The sequence below is a fragment of the Crocodylus porosus genome, unplaced genomic scaffold, assembly GCF_001723895.1.
Source record: "Crocodylus porosus isolate Cpor-Errol unplaced genomic scaffold, CroPor_comp1, whole genome shotgun sequence".
NCBI lineage: Eukaryota > Metazoa > Chordata > Crocodylia > Crocodylidae > Crocodylus > Crocodylus porosus.
Window position 1 is genome coordinate 58,311,213 of NW_017728907.1, and position 16,089 is coordinate 58,327,301.

Consider the following 16,089-nt stretch of genomic DNA (forward strand, 5'->3'; position numbering starts at 1 on the left):
GTCGTTTGACCCCAGTACTCTTTCCTGCCATGGCAGGGGGTCAGACTAGATGATCTGCTCAGGTCCCTTCTGACCCTAGAAACTATGAAACTATGCATCAGTGTACCCCCCTGGATCTGCCCCCATGTGATGTCACACTTCCTTGGTCCCAGATCTAAAGTGGGGCCTACTACAGGAATGGGGCTCAGTACATAGGGTGCTATAGGCAGAAAGATAGCTTGCAATTGGTCTTGTTTGTGTGTCCCACATGTGACCTCCTAGAAGTCACAGGGACAGTCCTATGAAGTGAACAGAGCCAGAGTGTCCTATTTTTGCACGTCCAGTTTGTGTGCCCATTATGGAGGACTTCCACAAGCAGCTACCAGCAGGAGAGAGGCCTTTCAGCATAGCTCCATCAGACCTGAATTAAGAGGCTGAGGGTGCAGGGAACCATGAAGCAGCATAGCATTGCAAAAATAAACTCATCTTAGGCATCTGGCTTAGGATGATTTGGGATGATGAACCTTATTTCACCCTGCAACAGAGGAAGGGCAAAGCTGCACCTGACAAATCATGGTTAACACTGTAGAAGGTGAACTTACCCAAGATATTTTTTCCATGTTGGGGTTTGATTTTGAATGAAGTTTCTATTACAATTTTAAAATGACTATTACTCTGTACAGTGTCCTAAGCACCTTGACAGCAGACTTCTCATAAATAAATTATAAATGTTGTGGGCTGTAGTAGGACTACAGAGCTCATCCTGCTCCAGTTAAAACCAATGGCAAAAATCTCACTGTCTTCAGTTAAGGAGGTTCAGGATATAACTCTTTTTATATCTAAGAAAATCACTCCATAAGAAAAATGAAACTTCAATGAGTCTTTGCCTGTGTGTTCAAAATTCTTAACTATAACTTTAAATTAATTTGCTTAAATATGCAAAGGAATGAATGAGTGAATTGTGCCTTATAAGGAAACATTTTAAAAATAAATACAAAGTCATCTTTATTACTGTCTCCAAAGCCCAAGAATGAAATAGGAGTTGAAAAGGCAGTTTACTAATGTGTGCGTCATTTCAAAGCAACAGACCTTACCTGTAAATTCTCAGTCTCGCACTGTCCTCTTCCAGCAGTGGGCTGACATTATGAATATACTTTACTTCATCGGGCAAAAAATGAAATGACAATCAAATATCTGTTTAAGAAAATGACAGAAACACCCTGATAAAGAACAAAACAAAATTATTTCATCAACGACATCCTGCGGTCTTTACCCAAAAAGCCAATGGGAGTCTTGCCTGCGTAAAGGCACACAGTACTCCTTCTGGATAAAATGTCGAGCTAAAAGAGTAACAAATTCCAACAGCAATACATGTTTTTCAGTCATTTATACAAATTGCAACTTATAAGACAAAACTGGAGGAAAAAATTGCCCTTGTATTACTGAATGTTTTACAGATGTACAGAATATCAGGTAACAGAGTTTCTCACTGTAGGATTCATTATGCCTCCCTTGTCAAGGAGATCTCACAGCACCCATTCACTCCAGGTTTACAGAAATATTCGAGGTTTGGCCTGCAATTTCTACAAACCAAATCATCACTCAGCTATATGAAGATGAAATTAAACAGACTTGAAATGTCTAGTTACTGTTATATGTTTGTCTAACTCCAAAATCTCTCTCTCAGTGTAAGGTTACATGGACAACCTTGGAGAAGTGTTCTTTCTTTCTTTCTTTCTTTCTTTCTGTCTGTCTGTCTGTCTGTATTAAAAGTTTGCTTTGTAGGTAATCTAGAAAATCAAGTGGTCTTTGATAAATATTACAGATTATTTATAATTTTTTGGACTATCTAATGGCTTCCCCTTTCCTGAGAAAATAAAATAATGTTAGCGTAATACAAGACTTGAAATAAACTTTGTTTCCTCTAACCACGTAGCTTCATTTATAAAGTCATCCATAAAATGATACATATTCCACATTCTAGGTTTTGTTTTGTGGGAGGTTTCCCCAATCTTTTGTACTGTGAACAGTTGAACAAAGAGATGCCCCTCTCTAACTGTGTAAAAGAATACAAAAATGTCTTTTGTTATAAAACTAGATATTTACATTACATTACATTATGAAAAAGAACTCCCAACGTGACAATGATAAGAACTTAAAGTATTTGGAAAGTTAATATATCTCCAAGTGTGGGGGCACATAACCTTAAAGCAAGTATGGAAGAATTTTTCTCACGTGGAAAAATACCTACATAGCTTCTTGCACCTTTGTCTGATGCAGTTGCTGCTGCCACTGTCAGAGAAATGATACCAGACTAGGTGGAAACCCATCTGGAAACGGATTTATTCTTCTGTTAACCAAGTATTTGTGAATGCAAATTATGTCTCTCTTTCTTACATAGGACATTTCTAGCAAGGTATGCCATTAAAATGACTATGAATTGAAACGTTAGGTTGATATAGAAGTTGCTCAGTGTCTAGGGAATGTCTCTGGAAGTCCAATATTTCAACACTTGCCCATCTTCCTACCTCCATTTGGGTGCAGCATGTGTTATAGAGGAAGATGAAGCCACACAATTGTTGCGTGGGAGGAGTGAAAATTGTCCAATAAACGTAAGAACATAAAATGTGCTTATCGAATGGGTAGAAGTAAACAAACAAAGCACCAGTAAATCAGTGTTGCAGTCACCCAAATAGTTCAAACTTTGGAAATACTAGCTAATGGGGTAGTCTAAGCTAATCTCACTCTCAGCTTCACCTCACAGAAGATGCATGGTAGAAGAGCCTCCCCCCACCCACTTTATTTCCAATTGCTTATGAACTGCAGTCAAGCTAATTTATATTTCAAACAATTAAACACAAGCAACTGGTCTGAAGTCCACCAGCATGTGACAAACCAAGCCTTGCATTAAAAAAGCACTTACCAGAGGTATAAGTTTTCCAACTCTTTGTGTTACCGGTTCATTTAAAACCACTTCTACCTTGCAAGAATCTCTCTCTTTGGGAACACTAAACTGTAGTTCATTTTCCGTAACATACACCATCTGTCCCCTTTCAACGCTGATGCCTTTATTTACCAAGACAAGTTGTGCTGCTTCTGCATGTCCAAGACGTACCAGAAATATCAAAATATCCAACTTCATACAACTGATCACCGCTTCCATCTTTTGGACCCAATTCTTTCCTTTTATACAGTTAAGGTACCCAATAGCTGAAAGCCTTTAACTTCTTCAGTTACTGATTACTGCCTCTTTTGTACTCAGCAACGTTTTGTATGCATTTCCAGCATCACAGTTATTAGAGGGAATTTTGCTTCATATTTTAAAGTAAAAAAAAAAAAGACTCAGCTTTTTTTCACGCTGTTGTGGTTGCTTCTTACTCCATGTCACTCTGTTGCCCGGGTGGCTACAGTTGAGGAGTTCACAGGTGTTGCTAGGTATTACATCAGATACTTCACTAGTTCATCTGACAAGTGTTCAACAGATGGTGATCGTTCCCCTGGCATGCAAACAGATTAAGGTCACTCTAGATGGAGAGGAAAGACATGCTAAAGTGAAACAATAGCTTTCAATAGAACAGGAGGAATCAAGAAATCTTGACTTGAAACTGCTCTCAAAGACAGCTTGATTAGAAAAATATCCAACTTTTCAGGGGGAAACAAGAGTCATAATCAAGAGAACATCACTCAAATAAGTAACACATATAACATATCACAGATAATATTAAAAAATACTGCTCTCGCCTTTTTTGTCAGTAGGATTTCTGTTCTCCAAAGACAACGTTTGCACCTGTGTGAGATCTATGAAATACTTACAAAGGGTCAAAGTAATACAAAGACCTTTTGCACAGGAGTGAATTCAACCCAAGTGTGACTGAACCAGTCTACTATAAAAGCAACCTCATGCTCACCAATTATATTATAATCCTTTAGATAAGGAAAGCACAGTCTAGCTTTCAGCAGTGCTCCTTTTCTAAAGGTTCTTTATTCCAGGAATATTACACTTCAGTTTCCACGTCTGTTTTTACTCCATTCCAGAAACCTTTCTGTGTCATAAAGTTTCATCAGGCATAGAAAGTGGAGTGAATAATGCTTAACCCTTTACGGTAAATTGCTTAGCAATACATCAATGAAAAGTACCGGGTAAGTGTTGGTAAACTAGCAGTTTATAGCACCAGACTAAGAATCAGGCCCCCTAGGTTCTTCCCCAGTTGTTGCTGACCCCGTGTATAGTGCATGGGTCAAGCAAAAGATAAAATGATATAGGCTAGGGACAAAAGTCACACTTAAACCAGTTTAAGTGATCCAAAACTTGTTTAAACCTGTAACAGAACAGTTCAGTGCACATACACCACTTTCAAACCAGTTTAAGGTAAACCTGGTTGGATGTAGTATCAGACTTAACTGATTTAGGTCAAACCAGTTTATGGAACTTCGATCCCAGATCCCTTCCCGATTCAAGTTAACTCACAGTCCCCCAGCATCCCAGAATGCTGTGCTGACTGTGTTGCCTGCTCCAGTGGAGCAGGGCTGGCCCCTTTCCCAGCTATCTAAGGCACTAAAGCCTCTGCTCCCAGCCAGCACCTGTCAGCCTATTGGGATGTGGGAGTACAATTAGCCCTCTGTCTGTACAGGACAAGGAGAAGGAAAGCCCCAGCAGTGGGGGCTTTTCACCCCCACAGCAGCCAGGCAAGCAGGGTTACCCTGTTGGGGCGGGGGGGACTGCACCAACCCAGCCCTCCAAACCGGGGTCTGCCCAGCACAGGGCAGTGACAGCCCCCACCAGGGGCTTTTTATAACCCTGTAGCCTAGCAAGCCAGTCCGGGATCAGTTCAGCCCCACTCCCTCCCCAGGAAGGGGTGGAGCTGATCCCCACATGGTGGGGACTAATGAAAAGCCCCTGATGGGGACTTTTACTACCCTATCTGGGCAGACCCCAGCTGGGGGTAGGGGGGCTGGTTCCAGGTTGGGTTGCTGTGTTCCCCTTTCCACCCCTCTGCCTCTTACAGGTGAGGGGGCTGGGGAGGAGGCAGGGTTGAGCCCATGACAGCTTTGCAAAACAGGCTGCAGGGGAGTGAAAAGCCCCCATCCCAGTGGAGGCTTCCTTCGCCTCCGCCCCCCCACCACTGCGCAGACCCTGGCTGGGGGTCCGATGCCAGGCCAGGCCAGTGCACACCCACGCTACCACCTCTGCTTTCTGATGTGGGGGGCTGCGGAGGGGGCAGGGCTGTGCTGATCTGAGCCCAGTAAGGTGGGCTGCAGGGCAATGAAAAGCCCATGGCGGGGGGTCTTTCCCCCACGTTGGCCAGACCCCAGCAGTTGTGTGCATTCCCCTCACCCCCTCTCACAGGCATGGGGTTGGGGAGGGGGTAGGACTAAACCAATCAGAGCCCTGCTAGCCAGGCTGCAGAAGGTGAAAAGGCCCCTGCCCCCATGGGGTATTTTCTGGTGTCAGGCAGACCCCAGCTGGGGTGCCAGGGCCAAGTGCATTACCCCTCCCCATTCCCATCTTAGACGTGGGGGCTGGGAAAAGAGTTTATGCTTGCTCTCCCCTCCCTACAGCTGACAGCAGGGCTTGGGGTGGTGTGTGTGCAGCAGGCAGTCTGGCCTGGGCTACCACTGGGCTGGGTTTAGCAGCCTTAGGCAGCTGGCTGTGAGAAGTGGTGTGTATGAGCACCCCCCAGCTTCTGGCCTGGGCCAATAGACCCTTCTGCTTATCTTGGCCACACAAACATTGAACATCAGTTCAGTTTGTTATCAGTTCAAGCTACGCAGCTTAGACTAACCTGCGAAGATTGAATTGATTCAGCTTTGGATTTTTGAATCGTTGTACTTAGCCACAAAGATTGACAGATCTATACATGGTGTTAATTGGCTTAGTCATCATCACAGCATCCTTCTGCAATTTACATACTAAAATTCATAACATACTAAAACAACATAAAATGTGAATTGACATCAGCTCTCAGATTGTGAGCCCAAAATAATCCAGGACCATTAAAATGTTGATAACACAGTTCACGACCCAACGATCACCATCTCCAGCTCTCCAAAGCTCCCACAGAAACACTGGGCCTCCTTCTGGGACAACCCTATCACCATTCTCCAATGCTCAGATTTAGGAACTGACATGTTTTAGCAGATCATACTGGGCATTTTTACATATGCAAGCGCTGCAGCATCAGGCACTCTGAAAAGCACCCAGCACTGCAACGCTTACAGTTGTGTAAGTGGTGAAATGTATGTCATTGCTGAGAAAACGGCACCGGCGCACTTTCAAATTAAAACACCTCGGAGGTGCTTTAGTTTAAAAGTGCACTGCCACCATTTTCTACATGCTGACGTGTATTTCACTGCTTGTACAACACGTGGCATAGTGCAGTTTACCTCAGCTTGCATGAAGATCCCCAGTGCGTCTCAGGAAAAAAAAAAGTATGTGTATAAATGCCCAATGATTTTAAACAGAATCTTTAAGCTTCAGCACCCTGATTTTGGACAGAAAAAGGTAGCCCATGAGGAGTAATAACATTCATATTATAGGCATAGTAGAACACACCTCCATTCAACAGGTGAATCAGCTGAAGATTCCCAGCGCAGCACCAAGACGCGAGATTGTAGTGACATAGCCTTGAAGTGAAAGGATAAAAGTAATGAATTTAATGGATACATGTACAGCTGAAATGTACATTAACAAGGTGCCTATTGAAAAATAAGTTTGTAGATGACAGAAGAACAACTAGATTTGCACAAGAATAGTAGGTGCAATTCACTTCTGTATAGATGGTAGGGGTTTGCAAAGCAGGCCCTATTCGATTCGGATTTGTATTTGGCCTGAATCAGGGACAGTGGTTCGATTCGTTGATTTGGATCACTGTCTCTGATTTGATTCAGCTGAATCCAAATCTGAAGATTCAATGCTGATTTGGAGAATCAGTGATTTGGACATAGACACAGATAAGTTTTTTCTACATACCTCAAGGTACCAGCACAGCTTGTGAATGCTGTCATGCTGGGGTGCATGGAGCATCCCACAGGAGCATGGGGGCCCTTCATGTCCTCAGCAGTGAACTACTGCCATAGACACAGCTTTAAATGTTTTTTCTACACATCTTCGAAGTACCAGATGCAGGTCATGAATGCTGAGGTGGTGGGGTAGATGGAACTTCCCATGGGGGCATGGGGGGTCCGCTGCCAAGCATGCTGGGGGTCCCCCGCAGTCTCCCAGCTTGGTGATCAGCCACAGGGTGACCCTGGGTGCCCCCCCAGACCAGGAGGCACAGTCACTGAGCTAGGGAAGTGCTGGGGGGTGGTCCTTGTGCTCCCCAGCAGACCCGCAAGTAGACCGGCAATGCTTCTGGTCCACTTTCAGGTCTGCTGCCGAGCACGCTGGGGAGCCCCCCTGTGCTTCTGTGGGACACTCCATGTGCCCCAGCATCGCAGCATTCATGAGCTTCCTGCTACCTAGAGGTATGTAGAAAAAACATTTAAAGTTGTGTCTATGTCTGAATTGACGAATCTTTTCGAATCTCTCTGAATTGATTCGGAGGGTTCCAATTTGATTCAGAGAGATTAAAGGGTCCTCTGATTTGATTCAGATTTGGAGATTTGGCCACTGAATTGGGCCTAATCTCTGCTGAATTGAATCAGGGAAGCTTAGCACAGCCCTAATAGATGTACAGAACTAATCCAGGCACAACTTAACTTACTTCAGGGCTTCTATGACACAAAGGCCTTTTCCTTTGCAAGTGGTGTTGACCACCATGAGTTCACCCACTGAAATCAGTGGGACTACTCACTGTAATAATAAATCTCTGAGTAGTGAATGAGGAAAACCCTAACCCTATTGACTGGGGACAGGATTTCACCTATTGTCTTCAAGTTTTGGCCTTAAGGGCATTTATACACATACTCCGGGAGTAGGCGGGGCGCTTTAATTAGAGCGGGTCCAAAAACTGCTGTAGTTAAAGCGCCCAGAGTGTCTCATGTATCAGCATCTCTGCATTGAAAAATGGCTGTGGGGGCACTTTAATTAAAGCTCATCAAATTAGGTTTAGTTAAAACACCACTGCCACCATTTTTTCAGTGCAGGGACACCGATACATGAGACACTGGAGTCTGCTGGGGTTGATTAACTGAGTGTGCTCCGAAACACTATAACTACAGCTCATTGGAGCAGCCTCACTGCATGTGTATAGGCACCCCTAGTTTCCAGTTTTGTGAAGATGTATGCCTGTGCTTAATCTTAAATTTGGGAGTATAAATAATTCCATGAATCCAAACCAATATTTATAAATTAAGTACACACTTAAAAAAACCCCACACTCAACATTTCACATTATTGAGTGATGAAGTCTGTAAACGACATGATATAAAATCATAATATTAACTTTTAGCATTTATTAAACAGTAAGATAGATTTGGGACTTTAGCCATCCTTCATTTTATTAATGATGATCAATGAAATGCAAACTGGTCATACAGTTTAATGTATTTTGTTAGTTCATTTTATGGTATAGTATAGTTTATTGGTAATTTTTCCTACTTTGTTTTTAAAACCAATAAAAACCAGCTTATATAAAAGTTATATATATATTACAAACTTGGCCAGTTGCTTGTTGTATTTCTTTTAGAACATGTTGATGTATTTTTATTCTCTTGAACATTTCACAGTTCAGTGCCGGAAAATAGTTTGCACTTCATTTGTGCATGTACTAATTTTGAATTAAACAGGACCACATAAATCCTGCTGAAAAATGATACAATTAAGTCAAGCCTATTTGTAAAAAGGACAACATGCGGCCGTAATTATAATGGATAAACATCTCGGTAACACACTGACTTATTAGTGCACTAAATGGAGTTTGTGCAACACATGCTAAGTCCTCAAATAAATAAATAAATAAATCGTAGCACTCTAAAAAAAAGGCAGCCTTGTTTTTCGTTTTTTTTAAAAGCCTTAATTACACTTCTGCTGAACAGTAACTGTAACACATTTTAATGGCTGGCTGTTGTTGCATAACATTATGACCTTGCAGGGAAAGTATACTACATACTCACTGCAATCATGTGAATGTCCACAAACCAGGTCTGGTCTCCCCTACCTCTTCACTAACCCCGCTTAGTGTTATCCTAGAACGGGGTGGGCAATTATTTTGGGTGGAGGGCCACTTACAGAGTTTTGGCAAGCCATCGAGGGCCACATGACAGGCAGCCAGGGGCAGATAAATATTAATTTTCTAAATTGTTCATGGGCTCCACGAGCTGGATCGAATGGCCTGGCGGGCTGCATCCAGCCCCCAGGCTGCATTGTGCCTGTCCTAAAACGACAGTATAACTAACATGGATCAAGAATCAAGACATCAGTGGCAGACTAACGACTCATAATATACACTAAATGTTACTTCCCTTACAAATTTATGATAGTCTACACAAGTGATCGTAAATTGTCTATGCAGATCCCGTCATGAATCTGCAGGCCTCCCATAGCATTTCTGGCAAAGTGCCAAAAAGTTGGCATAAGGTCATCTTCATAACCTGTAGGAGGCCAAAAGTTTCCAGGACCTGACTCTTGAGGCAGGAGACCTTTTATTACCCAAGGATGACACAAATGTATTTATCTTTATCAATGCATTTCAGCTGCCTGCTTTTTTAACGGCACAATGATGCTCTCTATCTAATGAGTTCCCAGGATCATAACAGAATCACTCCAACTTTTCCAGCATATCTAAACTTAACCACAAACAAAATACACGTCTCTTTTGCCTTTTGACCCCCGATCCTTCTGGTTTTCTGCTTTATTCTCCAACTCGATAGGAAAAGATTCTTTTCTTAGTTAAATGCCTTTCTCAGAACTAGAACAGAAAAATCTCTCTCTCCTACAAAGGATTCATTTCCTTTAGAATTAAAAGCTCTGAGTCCGTTCTTTCTCCGTGTCAGCGACCTGTCTCCTTCCCTGCTAGCTAGGGGCCTTGATTTTTTTCACAGGAGACCATGTAATATAAACATAATCAGTCCTTTCACTTCGCGTAGCTCTTAGCTCCACCAGGATCTTCCTTTATTTTGAGAGTTTCTGACACGGTCTTGCCAAAGTCAGATCAGTCCATAGCAGGAGGAGAAACACACCATTAAAAGACCTTCGCCTGCCAGCAATACTTATAAAATGCACCTGTATCTTGTCATTTCAAAATGAATATAAACCAAGGTATGTGATCCCTGCCGCTAATTAACAAAGTCCTGTTAGATTTCCCTTTCCCCTCACGCTAATTAGCGACGAAAAAATTCACACACACAAATAGACAAAATATCCACAGGACTCCATTGTTAAGCACACCGCTTAGGGGGCTGGGCAAAGCTGTGTGCCTGTAATTTTAAACACCTGACCGCCTGAAGCATTCAGGTGTGGGAGAAATGTTGACTGAGTGGTGCAAGTCTTTCAAAATGCCATCACAGTTTGCATGAAAATTCACATTTCCCATTAGCTGTATGAATAATTTATCAGCTGCCCCATAAACCAGGAGAATGATACTTTTGTTGTCTGCTGAACTAGCAGTGAGGTCACTTGCCACTGGAAAAGAGAAAGAAAGGGGGGGAAAAAAATAACCTTTTTCTAAAAAATAAAATCTGTAGACTGATCGTTCTTTGCCAGAACTTTTACAGACATATCATAAAGAACCCAGTTATTATAGCCCAGGATATTCCTTTCCAAAAGAGAGAGAAAGCTGCACAAAGCATTTAATAAGTTTTAAAGAACTGCTCTCTCTTTAATCCACCATCAAGTCAGTTTAAATAACAGGTACAGTATGTACTGAGTTTAAAAAAAATCCAGTATTAGTATTTAAACATTTGCTAAAATGGATTTTAAATTAGCTTGAGGAAGTTCGAAAGTACTATAAGGAATAAATGTTGCGTCTAATCTTTCAAAGCACAACTGTAGCATTAGTGTTATCTGCTCTTGCCAAATGTAAAAAGCATACTGGTCTTTAGGCACCCAGCCGTGTTTCTTGGAAGGGCAATGAAAGAGTGAATGGCAAAAGCCTGCCAAAAGGAAAATCAAAGCCATACCTGCAAGCTGCAATACAGCTCTAGGAATCCCTTCAGACTTTTCTTTTCATGTGTTTGAAACTGAAACTTTTCAAAATGCTGGTATGGTTCCTGAAAGTCACTTTTACTTCTTAAACCTAAACAACTCGCAGACTGGGGGTGGGGGAGGGAGCAATATTAAATGTAATTGTCCCAAAGCAATCTCTTCAGAGGAAAAGAGCCTTAAAATGCAGGAAATCTGTCTAACCCTCTAACTATTCCCACTCAAGCTGCCCCGTAGTCACAGATGTTACTGATTCAGTTAGATAGCAATTCCAAGCTCCCAAAACAGATTCCAAGTGAGAAAATAGGAAAAGTCATTGGTTGCTATTAGATACGCATTCTGAAGTAAAAAGAAGTACGGGCAATGAGGAATTTGTGGCCTGGATTAGAGGTTCCATGGTAATTAAACAGTTATGACAAATAGCATCCCCCTTGCTCTGCTGAACAGGAAGCCATGGGGTTAGCAACTCTGGCTGCAGTGCTGCTTTTGGGGAAACCTGTCAAAACTTCCAACTGAGATGTACTGATAAAGTTTAATAGGAATAAAACTAATACTGTTCTGCAGAAAAAGGGTAAGGAGCTACAGAAATTACAGTAGGAGCGAATACTAAGCCTTATAAGAGATTTAAACTGTTTTACTGACTCCTGCAGCAGGGGCCTTGCTTTCAGTGACGTTTTAGAGGGTCGTCCAGGGAGAAAAAGAACTAGAGAAAAGCTAATTTCTAAGAAAATGTGTAAGACTCTGAGAGCTCCCTGCAGCCCAGGGTTTCTCAAATTTTTATAATCAGGCCCCACTTTATCAAAGCAAAAGCACAAGCTGCAGTTTGACATTTCTGAAACAAGTATGCATCAACTGTTATTAAAAGATATGTAGTGTTAACAGAATTGCCAGGATGCGTTTCAGTGAGATTGATGAGTACATGCCTGTGTTTGTGTTAGGACACCCCAGCTGATGCAGAGCTCTATCAGGAACACAGGACTGGAAGGGGCCTCCCGGGTCAGCCAGTCCAGTCTGCTGCATTCAGAAGCAATCATTTACCAGGAGGTCCCCAAAACGGCCACTTCCAACCTTCACGCACAGCACAAAGCACAGTACCAGCATCACCCCGTAGCCTGCCATAGGTAAGAGCTGTGCTGGTAAGAGACAGGTCCTTTCCCAAAGAGTTTACAGTCTCAGCTGGGAAAGGACAAAAGAGAAAGCACCAATGTAGTAACTTGTCTACAGTCATGCAGGCAAGCTGGCGACAGCTGAGAAGAGAACCAATGGCTCTAGGATCACTGTCCTGCACCCCAGCACTTAGACTACACTGCAGTGTAGGGCTAAGGACAGACATTACACATAAACTAGTTTAAGTGATCAGAAACTGCATTAAACCTGTAACAGAACAGATGTTCAGTGCACATAAACCAGGTTGAATATACCTGAAACCAGTTTGAGATATACCTGGTTGAATGTAGTATCAGAGTTAACTGATTTGGCTCAAACTGCTTTATGCAATGTCTGTCCCAGACCCCTTGCTGGTTTAAGATAAACCAGACACCCCCAGCATCCCAGCATGCTCTCTGGGCTGGGTGGAGCTCTCTGTTCCACATCAGGGCTGCCCCCCCAACCCCCCCGCGCCTACCTGGCTTCTCCATACTAAGGAATTATTCCCCCCACCCCTCTGCCTTAGCAAACACCTCCAGATTACCTTGCAGATCACATCCTGGCTACAGTCTGGCTTGTGGGAGAGACAAAGGCAGACAGGCTTTTTGGAGCTAATCAACAGGTAGCTTAATGACCTTCCTTGGAAATGTTTAAGAAGAGCTGTTTGCTCCCCTCCCTCCCTGTCACCACAGTGTACTAAGCACAAATTCCCCCCACCCCTCTGCCTTTGCTGAGGTGTCTGTGTATTAGCCAGCAGACCACATGCTGGGTCTGTGCTGAATCAATAGATAGTTGGTAATGTCTCTCTGTTGTTTCCTTAATGGGACAATAAACACTGAGATAAGGGTGATAAACACTCTTATCAGCACCCCGCTTCCTCCCCCTCCCCCCTCCCATTTGCTTGCCTGTCAGTTTGCTGCAGACAGTATACAGAAGTAGGGAGGGAGAATGAAAAGCTCCATATCATCAACAGATGCATTCACTGCACATGCCCCCTTGCCTCAGAGAGCTGGCCCAGGGCTGCAGTCTGGCATCACCCCTGCCCCTTGAGCAGCGCGTGGAAAAAAGCCTGGGACTGCAGGCAGTCTAGGGGCTCACACCCCGCCCTAATCAGAGCCTCCTGCTGGGACTTGGCCATACCCCACTCAGCTCACTTCTGCAAGGGAAGCGAAGGCTACTCTAACACCCCCCCCCCAGCTTCCAGCCTGAGCCACTGTAGGCATGTGTCTGAATTTCCTCAGTCCAGAGGGACTGTCTGTATGGTTGGAAACTGGTTCAGCCTAGCTAGGTTAGACTAACCTGAAAAGATTCAATCAATTCAGGCTTGGGCTTTTTGAATGTCTGTCCCTAGCCTAGGGGGAAACTCATCCCCATTAGAACTGGAGAGGGAACCTCAAGAGCCCCAAGGAAAAGAGAGGCTCTGCAGGGGACCTATTCTCTCCTTTCCCCAATCATGCTTCTCCTCACTAGCAGGGCAAACTACTTGCTTCCCCTCCCTCCGCACTTCAGAGAGCACTGACCAGGGAGAAAGAGAAAGGTGCTCTGCCCTTGGGGATCACAGTCACTTCTGGCCTCCTGGAGGAGTGACTGTAGGAGGTTTGGCCTCTGCCACCCTGCCGGCTGTGAGACAGAAATGTGTTGCTGTTGGAACAAGCATACAGGGAACTTCACAGAAAATCCCAGCAGCTGTTTGCATGTTCTTATTATTAAGATTGTAAATCAAATCAAATAAAAGACAGACCCAGCCTCTCTCAAACACTGGCCAGGCTCCACTAACAGATCAGGGCTCTTTAGTTTAATAGAGCCTGTGCTAGCTCCTTCAATGTAGTTTTAAATGCCCAATGCTAACCTCACACAGCTATTACACCTTTGTTACACCATTGGCCTTGGAGGAGTTACTCATGAGATTCATGAGTAAGGAACAGGCATGAGGCTTCTATATAAAAGCTAAAGGGATTCTGGAATTCACATATACTGTCCTTTTAAAATGAGGACTGATAGGTCCTCTCAGACAGTGGCGATGCATAGGGCGTGCATGGGGGTGCATATGCACCCCCTGAGAGCACCGGTGCACCTCCTGACCGGCCACACTCACTGCTTAGGTGATGGGCAGGGGGGACAAGTGGGAGCCCTGGTGACCCCCTTGCAAGCGCCGGCCAGGCTCTCAGAAGTTGGGATACAGTGGCAAAGCTGCTGAGATGGCTTCCTCTGGATTCAGACACATGTGTTTAAGCCTGGATCCTGATAGGGGTGTGCAAAACAGGCCATTTTTAATTCAGATTGAGCCTGAATTGGGGACAGTGATTCTAATCATTGATTCAGATCACTGTCCCCGATTTGATTTGGCTGAGGCTGAAGATTCGATGCTGATTCGGAGAATCAGTGATTCGGCCATAGACACAGCTTTAAATGTTTTCTCTACATACCTCAAAGTACCAGGCACAGCTCATGAATGCTGCGATGCTGGGGCAGATGGATTGTCCCACAGGAGTGTGAGGGCTTCCCACGTGCTCAGCGGTGAACCTGGAAGGATTCACGAGCCACCTGCTACCTTGAAGCATGTAGAAAAAAAATTTAAAGCTGTCTCTATGTCCGAACCTCTGAATCTTTCTGAATCTCTCCAAATCAATTTGGAGGGTTCCAATTTGATTCAGAGAGATTAAAATGTCTCCTGATGTGATTTGGATTGGGAGATTTGGCCACTGAATCAGGCCAAATCTCCGCCGAATCAAATCACGAACCGAAGCTTCACACGACCCTAGATCCTGACTCAAGCAGAAAGCTGCCTTCAGCTGACCCAGATGTAAATGGGTACCCAATTATTCAGGGAGGGTCACAAAAGTGGCTTGATGGGATCCTGGTCACACCACTCTTTAGTGTGCTTTCGGTTATAGAAATTATCCAGCTTAAACTATACCAGCCCAACAGAGAGTTAACTTTACCCATAATCACATGAATCAGAGCTGATCCTTTCATGGCACCACCTTTGCCACAAGCTGTGTCAGTAACTTACAGGCATAAAAGTTTTGCTTTGCTGTTGTCTGAGACCTTGATCTGTGTAGAAAGAGAAGTTTCACTATTTCCAATCAATACCTGAGGAAGAAATGGTCCACCACATTACAGGTATTGTTTTGTTGATGTGACGGGCTTACCAATAGCTGCCCGGTGCATCCAGACTCGGATAATCTTCGCTGTGATTGATGGGGCCCTTCCACCAGTCAGGTGATTGCTGGGGAGGAGCTTGCCCTGCCCCTATTTGGGACAAGGCAGAGAACCCAGACCTGGTTGAAGCCTGCACCTTTCTTCAACCCGACCAGAGCCAGGCTCTGTCTGCCAGGTATGCTCTGAGTGGCCAGATTGGCACTTCTGCTGCCCTAGGTGGACCCCACAGATTGCCGGCCACAGCCTACCCCACCCAGGTCAATTTTCCACTCTCCAGAGTGCACGTGCAGGGGTGTGCCCTGGGACAAAAAGCAGCAGCACAATTATGTGCCACAGCTGTTTGTCCCATGGGAAAAGCATATCCATGCAAGTGCACACTCATCTGGATGTGCCCTGTAAGGCTCAGGACCAAAATGACATGTTTAAGTGATTGGAAACCAGTTCAAATCTGGAACACAACAGAAATTCAGTGCATATAAACTACTTTCAAAATGGCTAAAACTGGTTTGCATCGCCCCAAAAACCACTACCCACCCCCCCTTGCAGGGTGGGCAGGGGAGCCTCGACCTAAGCTGTCTGGTCCAGCCCAGCAGGGAGGCATGCTCTAGCATTTCCTAGCTTCTGGCCTGGGCCACTGCAGCCACATGGCTGCTTTTCTGGAATCAAAAGTGAATGTCTGTTCACTTGCTTACTGGATCAATCTACACAGCGTAGACTAACCT